At 47.4% G+C, this 7983-nt stretch overlaps 1 protein-coding gene and 1 non-coding gene across 7 annotated transcripts in view; both read right to left on the bottom strand.

The window, feature by feature from the left end:
* The window catches only part of DNMT3B (DNA methyltransferase 3 beta), a 33653-nt gene extending 30003 nt beyond the window's left edge, over positions 1 to 3650 (bottom strand). For 2 of the 6 annotated variants that reach the window (XM_023754368.1, XM_023754370.1), the window contains exon 1: positions 3590 to 3650. The gene's annotated coding sequence lies outside the window, so the exon portion shown is untranslated. The remainder of the gene's footprint in view (positions 1 to 3589) is intronic. The other 4 variants (XM_023754365.1, XM_023754369.1, XM_023754371.1 and 1 more) reach the window with 4 other exon arrangements.
* Positions 907 to 1035, bottom strand: LOC111826206. Its single transcript, XR_002829488.1, has one exon. It is a non-coding gene; the product is annotated as a small nucleolar RNA SNORA11 (small nucleolar RNA).
* Positions 3651 to 7983: the final 4333 nt, after the last annotated feature.

Here is a 7983-nt window from a genome sequence, read left to right as displayed (position 1 = left end):
CCTCCCGGGGGGGGGGGACATATTGTTCTTCCCTCTCTCGCTTAGGGGAGGGGGTGTTGTAGTGAAAAAAGGAATACGTGTGTCCCAGGCGGCAACCTTTGCAACCTTGAGTGTGGCTCTTCCACAAAATACCACGTGCGGGCGCGCACGTACAGTGCGATTGAAACTTCGTGGCCCATGCACAGAAGTCGGTATTTTGTGGAAGAGCCACACTCAAGGGGCCAAAGAGCCGCATGTGGCTCGCGAGCCCCAGTTTGCCGACCACTGCCCTAGGTAATTGGTGCTAAGGATCCCAACGTAGGCGACAAAATCCTGAGACATGGAAATAACCCATTCCCTATGCCATCTTGCCAGACTTCCCAGCTATGCCTCACACAAAGCAAAGTATCCCTTCATCCCTGATGACTCAGAGGCATTTGAGAATTGCTCAGTGCCTCTAGGTCTTTATACAGTAAACATCGGGCCTTGGAATATTTATCAGAATTATCAAAAGAATTGATCCCGCCTTAGCCAGTTTGGTTCAATGGATAGAGCATCAACCTTCAGACTGAAGGGTCCCAGGTTCGATTCCAACTAAGGGCACAATGCCTGGGTTGCGGGCTCTATCACCAGTAGGGGGCATGCAGGAGGCAGCTGACCAATGATTCTCTCTCATCACTGATGTTTCTATCTCTCCCTTCCTCTCTGAAATCAATAAAAAAGAATTGATCCCAGTAGGGGGTCAAATTGGACAAGTGCAAAATATTGGCTATGTGAAGATATTCCTTGCATTCTTGCTCATAATAGCAAAATACTAACAAGCACTTAGATATGTGTTAATGGGTTGGGATAAAACTATGTACCATTACTTCTTTTTTTTTTGTAACCACAGATATAATATTTATTTACTTACTTACTTATTTTTGCATGTATAGGGCGTAATGTCACAGGAAGGCCATAGTATTCTGCCACCCGTGAGGAGTAAGCCCAAGTTGCTGTTGGATGTGTTGTACACAGAGAAGCCATTCTTCAGCCGCTCTGCTCTCTCCACACCCAATGTACCATTACTTCTTAGGTAATTCATGGGGAAAATAAACTAGGAACATAAAGATCTCAACAGATAGGGCAAATTAAACTGGAGTTTATAGTCAAACTTTTTACCCTCTATAAACAAAATGCTAACAACCAGCCTCCTTCCCCTACAGTTTATTTGGGAAATCCTTGGAAAGGTGTTCAGATGGAGAGGGAACCCCAAAGTAAACTCATTCTGAGGGGGGCAGCATTAAGGAGCAGGAGATTCTGGCAGCTGCCATGCCTACTCTTGTGACCATGTGTGCCTCTTGACAAACCAACATGAAAGAGCTCTCAGCCCCCTCCCGAGGAGGAAAGGGAGGCAGAGGGCCAATTTTCTGAAAAGTGACTGCCTCGGCCCTGCTCCTCACCGTGGGCTACACCCATTGCTACCGCCAATGCCTTAAATCTCAACCCACCTATAAACCAACAGTGGAGGTACCGATTACGCCTATTAACAATCTAATAGTATGACCTGTCCATATGACAGCTGTCCGTACCCTGTCACACAGGATTCTACTGCTAAAAACTGACCTGGCCCAAAGCTCTAAGACCTGTATGCAAGGATAGTCACTGCTGTTCCATGTGTTATAGCAAAAGCTGCAACAAATGACCAATAGGAGACTGGCCAAAGAATATACAGCTAAACTGGGGAACACTGCTGAGAGGTGAAGAATGAGGTAACTGCCCAGCCGGCGTGGCTCAGTGGTTGAGCATCGAACTATGAACCAGGAGGTCATGGTTCCATTCCCAGTCAGGGCACATGCCCAGGTTGCAGGCTCCAATTCCAGTGTGTGGCGTGCAGAAGAGGCAGCCAATTGATGATTCTCTCTCATCATTGATGTTTTTGTCTCTCTCTCCTCTCTGAAATCAATAAAAATATATTTTTTTTAAAAAAAGAAGAATGAGGTAACTAGCCCTGCCAGTTTAGCTTGGTGGCTGAACATCGACCTAGGAACCAGGTCACGGTTCTATTCCTGGTTAGGGCACGTGCTGGGGTTGCAGGCTGGATCCAGAGTAAAGGGTGTGCTGGAGGCAGCCAATTGATGCATTGCTCTTGCATGGATGTTTCTCTCCCTCTCCTTTCCTCTCTCCAAAAATCAATTTTTTAAAAATTATCTTTATTGATTTCAGAGAGGAAGGGAGAGGGAGAGAGAGATAGAAACATTAATGATAAGAGAGAATCATTGGGCTGCCTCCTGCACACCCCCTACTGGGAATCAAGCCAGCAACCTGGGTATGTGCCCTTGACTGGAATAGAACCTGGGACCCTTTAGTCCACAGGTCGACGTTCTATCCACTGAGCCAATCCGGCTAGGGTTTAAAATATTTTTTGAAAAACCAAAACGTTACCTGAGGTAGGGTAACAGGTTTCAGGTCTACCCCTCTCAGCACAGTGGTGCAGTGTAGCAGGCCTGCAGACAAAGCATCTTAACCCAACACATCTGTGCATCCTACCAGCTTTGTGGCTCCAAGCCAAGTGGAGACTAGGGTCTCAAAGAAGTTTAACAGCATTTCAATCAAGATTCCACTCCTCGCTAGCTGTGTGGCCTTATGTAATGGTGACAATATTTAATATTAGAGCAATAATATATTAATATTTAATATAACGGTGCGTATAGCTCAACACATAACATCCTAGGACAGTTCAAGACACTGGGAAAGGCCACTCTTACCCATTCATCAGATAGGAGGTTCCTGCTAAGCGTCAGGAACCATGCTCAGCACTGAGAATCAAAGGCAGACAAAGGCCAGATAACCCCTGTCTTCATGCAGCTGCCAGTGGGTTCAGAGAGGGTGTAGGGAAAAGAAAGCTAGGAGACAGTTACAATAATAACAAGATTGGTTCACCCCAACATCTACACTATTCTTACACTACAGATACCCTTTTGCCAAGAGCTCAAGACAAGATTCTACACATTTGCTCAGAATTTTCCAAACCCAGCTGCACACTGCCTCCCATGTAACCCAGGAAAATCCAGAACAACCCTGCAAATCTGTCAACAGCACCTGCCTGTTCAGGCATCCAGCCTAGTTAACACTCCATTTCTCACCGCATCCCAGGTGAGCTGGCTTCCTTCTACTCACTCTCAATGTCTCCTGTGGGTTCCACTGCTGCAGTTACCTGGCGCTCAGAGCAATGCCTGCTTTTGCTGCTTTAGCCAAGTTACAGAACATAGCCAAGGCGCCAGGTGCCAGGGGCCCACACTGTGCTGGCTGCCGGAAAAACTGACCAAGAGGCATTATCCTTTCTCCAGCGAAAGCCTGGGAACCAGCCCCAGTGGTGGTCCAAGCATGTTTACTTGCAACAGGAAGCAAATGCAACTGGAAACAAATGCTACTTAGGAAGAGGCCCAATTAACCTAACATGGGGCTGCAGGCAAGGATAGAAAAAAAATAGGTACCCCCCCTCCCCTTCTCCAGCCTGTTCTAGAGGCAACCAGTCCTCCACCCAGCATGCACCAGAGGAGACGACTGAGGGCAGACTGAGACCTCCCTCCCCGCCAGCAGTACCCTTCCCCTACAGCCAGGCCTGTACCTCCTAGGCCGGGCACCAGAAGATTCCTCTGCTCTGAAAAATAAGACAGACCCAACAGCCAAGAACTTCCTCCAGGTCTTGGGAGACCAAAAGACAAGTTCAAGGCATTGTCTCACAAAGAAATCCTTCAGTACTCAAGTCCCAGACAATTTTGGTTGCTCTCAAATACCGTGATAAAGTTTGAAAACAGTAAAAAAAATAAAATAAAAAAAATCAACCCACAACTATATCCCGAAATAAATATTAAAAGGATCACTAAACACTAGAATTAATCTTCTCAGGGAGATAAAAACGAGATGAAGATACCATTACAAACGGAATTTGTAGAACAAGAACTCTTCAAAAAACAACAGAGGGTTTGGTAGCTGAGGGTATCACCCAGAAAATAAAACATTAAGGACAAAAACAGTAAGGGCAAATGGTCACTCAGTCAGTATGGCTCAGTGGTTGAGCGTGGCCCTATGAACCAGGAGGTCATGGTTCTATTCCTGGTCAGGGCACATGCCTGCGTGGGGGTGGCGGGCTCCATCCAGTAGAGGGTGTGCAGGAGGCAGCCGATAGATGATTCTTTCTTGTCATTATGTTTCCATTTCTCTCTTACTCTCCCTCTCTGAAATCAACAAATGATCACAGAAAATTCCACCAGGCCAGGAGACTCAACATCTGAATAAGAATTATAGAATGAGAGCAGGAAAAGAAAAAAAAAGGGAGATGATGATCCAAGAAAGTTTATTTCCTCAACCTTAAGATAGTGTCCCCAGCCATGTTGAGCCTCCCTCCCCCCACACCCCCTCTTTTCACACATCTGATAGCATCAACCTGACCCCAAAAGGAAATTTATTGGTTAAGAACCTTTCCCCACCGACAACTGTTTATCGCCCACCCGTCCACTCGTCCACTCAGGCATTTTTGGAAATGCATTTCTAATTTCCTGCTCATATCTTTTCAATGGCTACCGCTCTCCCACAAATTTCAAAGACTGTAAAAGACAATTTTCTGGAAATTTTAAGTTTAATTCTTATATCGCAAAACTAAAAAGCAGAGTGGTTGGGGTGTGGGGAACAGGCAGGGGTTTGCAAGGGCAGAGGCCATAGACCACACTGAACGAATGGAAATCTCTGTGGGTGATGTGACTTAAGTACTTTGGTCAGGCAAGCTGGTCAAAGCGTTGCAGATTCCAAAGAATCTCTTCCCACTGTTACCCAAAACTGTCTTCCATCAGGCCCAAGGTGACAGCAGTGCCTTCTAAATCTAAGACTTCACCTTTCTTCACCGTCTGTCCCTTCGCTTAGGTAGGGCTCCTGGCCCTGACTGCATTTTTCTCCATGCTTAGGAGAAACCGAGGCCCCAAAACAAAAGCAAAGCATGAGGTACCTTGGGACTGAGCTTACAGGTGACGATCTGTTTCTTTTAGCATCAGAGGTGATTTTCATTTGTATGAAATACAGTGAATATCATTTTTTGAAATATTCAAATTCTCTACACAAACAGTTCCCAAATTCTTTATTACCTGGGAAACTCGGGAATGCTAACTAACTGAGACTGCATTTCTTTCAGGAAGTGAATCATAACCACTTACCAATATTTGAGTGTTTACTGCATAACATGCAACATTTATTGAACCCTCAGTATGTGTGTTTTTTAATCTGTAGCAACTCAACTTATTGAAACTTCAATATCCCCTGGGATTGGCCAACAATATCCCTATTTTTCAGATGGAACAACTGAGGCTCAGGTCACTGGTTTATAAATGAAGCAAACAGGACTATAAATCAAAAGTTAATTTCAAAGCCCAAACCCCTTTAGTCTATTGTCTGGGACAAATAACATGACCCAACAAATAAAAATCTTTACAATATTTAGAGCTCCTCCCCCCCCACCCCCCCGCCCCAACTTATTGTGAATGAGCAACTACGGCTTGCTGAGCTAAAAGGGCCCTGGATTCCATTTAGTCCTCCTAGGCCCTCTACTGGGTAGGTGTGTGCTTGTACCCATTACACAGATGGAGACAAAAATCGAGAAAGGGAGGGGGTTTTGCCTATGGTTTTAAAGAGCAGGATGCAGCAGCCCCATGTGCAGGCTTCCTCTGCCATTTTCCAGGCATTTTCCCTCCCAAACTCTGTCCTGAGATAGTGGCAGATGCAAAAGCGTTCTGAAAAGAACTAACCACCAAATTTTGAAAGTGACTGGATATCCCAGACCCTCAGTTCCATCAGCTGCAAAAGAGGCCCAGTGAGAACATCAGCCCCCCACAAGAAGAGAGGCAAGTCCATCCATCACTTTACAAAGGGGGTGGTCTGCAAGGAAAAGGAGGTATTCTGAACTCCTCCAGCCCTGGTCCACCAAGAAACTGAAAATCAAGTGCATGGTTTTTTAAAAACTTGCTCAACACAAGGGCATGTCTGAACTGAGGCCCTGTACCTATCAAGGGCTCTGGGGAGGGGACACTTGCTATAGGGTAGGACCCAGAGTTTCAGATTTAGCCAGGACCATCTCAGATGAAATTGGAAAAGGGGTCTGAGCCTGGAGGCCCGGCAACTGACATGAGAGCTGGCCTGAGACAAAGGACTCAATCTCAAGGTAAGTTTTCCCAGAACTTGCCCAAACCCAACATCAGACGCAGGTCTCTGGGGTTGCAGTAATAAGGGGCGCCAGGCCCTTCTGGGTCATAGGCCCCCCACGTGGCTGGAGGAAGGGAAGAAAGGGAAGCAGCCTCCCCCAACCTCTTCTCCCTAGCTCCTCCCCTCAGACCCCTGCAGCTCCCAGATGCTTCCCCCCCACCTTCAAACATTTGCAAGGGGTGGAGATTATGCCTATGGCTTTAAGGAGCAGGATGCTGCTAGCCCCAACCTGGCCCTTTTGTCTCGGTCCTCTCCACCCCAAAGGGGCAAGGTAAAGGACCTTGCTTAGCTAGAAATTAAGAATTCAAGGCCCCAAGCTGGGGGGAGGAGGATGGGCAGTTTAAAATGTCCCCAACCCATAAAGAAAACCATGGCTCCTTTCAAAAAGGAACAAAGGCACTCCTTCCTGCCAACTCCCAAATCAAGGATGATGATTTGGAAAAGCTTTCATAGTTAACGGGAATAATACCTTGGTGGAGGAAGGCAGGAAAGGAGGGGCCAGTAGGGGTGCCTCCCTTCATCCCCAAGTCTTACTAATGGCTACCCTTAAAAGAGGGGCTACTGGTTAATTAATACAGATGTCAATATTCACCACCTGCTTTGTTAAGCACTATCTCATTGAGTCTCCACCCGAGCCTAATATGGTATGTGATAGGGACTATTCCACCATCAGATATCTCAGGAGCTTTGGGGGTTAGAGGTTAAATCACTCAAACTGGCTTCATTTACACAATCTGGGGTATTTAGCACGTTCCCATTTCACAGAAGGAATAACAAGGACATAGGAAACAATGGACTTACTGGGGCAGATTTAAACACTGGCCAAAGATTCATTCATGCATCCCCCCCAAACAGGGCAGCCTGCTTAGCCCAGGTGCTAGATAATGATGCCAACGGTGGCCAACTTTTATTGAGGGATTACTGTATGCAATTCCTATCAAATAGGTACCACCATCTCAACTCTAGAAAAGAATCAAGTCTGCACCTGGGGAGTCCAACGGCCTCCACTCAAGAAGCAAAGCAGGCCTCCTAGAGGGCAGAGGCAGGGCAGCCTCCTGGGCACTTTAAGTGAGAGCCCCTGCCGGGACTTGCTTCCCAAAAACAACTGCCACCAGTTGGCCAAAAAAAACCACATCATCCAGAAATCAGGAGGCAGTTCAAGGTTTACACTGTCTTTAATTCTGCTTAATTCATGAACCTTTGGGCTTGGGGGAATGGGGAAGCAGGTGGGGGGAGGTGGAAGCACCAAGGCCCCAGCCTACCTCTCAGCCGGGGGTGTGTGTGTGTGTGTGTGTGTGAAGGAAGGAGGCAGGCTGGAAGCACAGGGTGTGTGTGTGTGTGTGTGTGTGTGTGTGTGTGTGTGAAGGAAGGAGGCAGGCTGGAAGCACAGGCCCTGGGGCTGGGCCCAGAACCTCCTGCAGCCTTCTCCCTGCCACAGGTGAGTAACCTCCAGCAGGAAAAGCTGGGCCCCAGAGCTGCCTCCTTGTTGCTAACTTGCTAAGTCCGCCCTCCGTCTTCCACTTTCTCACCTGTGAAGTGGGACTCACCATCCACCCTCCCTCGCCAAACAGTCACACTGCTAAAGAACCCCTGTCTTCTAGGAGGTGGTGCCAGATGGCCCGTCTTATAGCCTCAGCTTATAGGTTAGGGAAGTGGGACCAGCCTCATTCCAGAAGAGGGGTAAAAAAAAAAAAAATGGAAAGTGAGCCCCCAGGGCAGGCAGTGCCAGGCAGGGAGGCCCGCCCCGGGCCGGCCAGGTGTGCACTGGGAGAG

The sequence above is a fragment of the Myotis lucifugus genome, unplaced genomic scaffold (genome assembly GCF_000147115.1).
Source record: "Myotis lucifugus unplaced genomic scaffold, Myoluc2.0 scaffold_60, whole genome shotgun sequence".
NCBI classification, from domain to species: domain Eukaryota; kingdom Metazoa; phylum Chordata; class Mammalia; order Chiroptera; family Vespertilionidae; genus Myotis; species Myotis lucifugus.
This window is presented reverse-complemented; position numbering and strand designations above follow the sequence as displayed.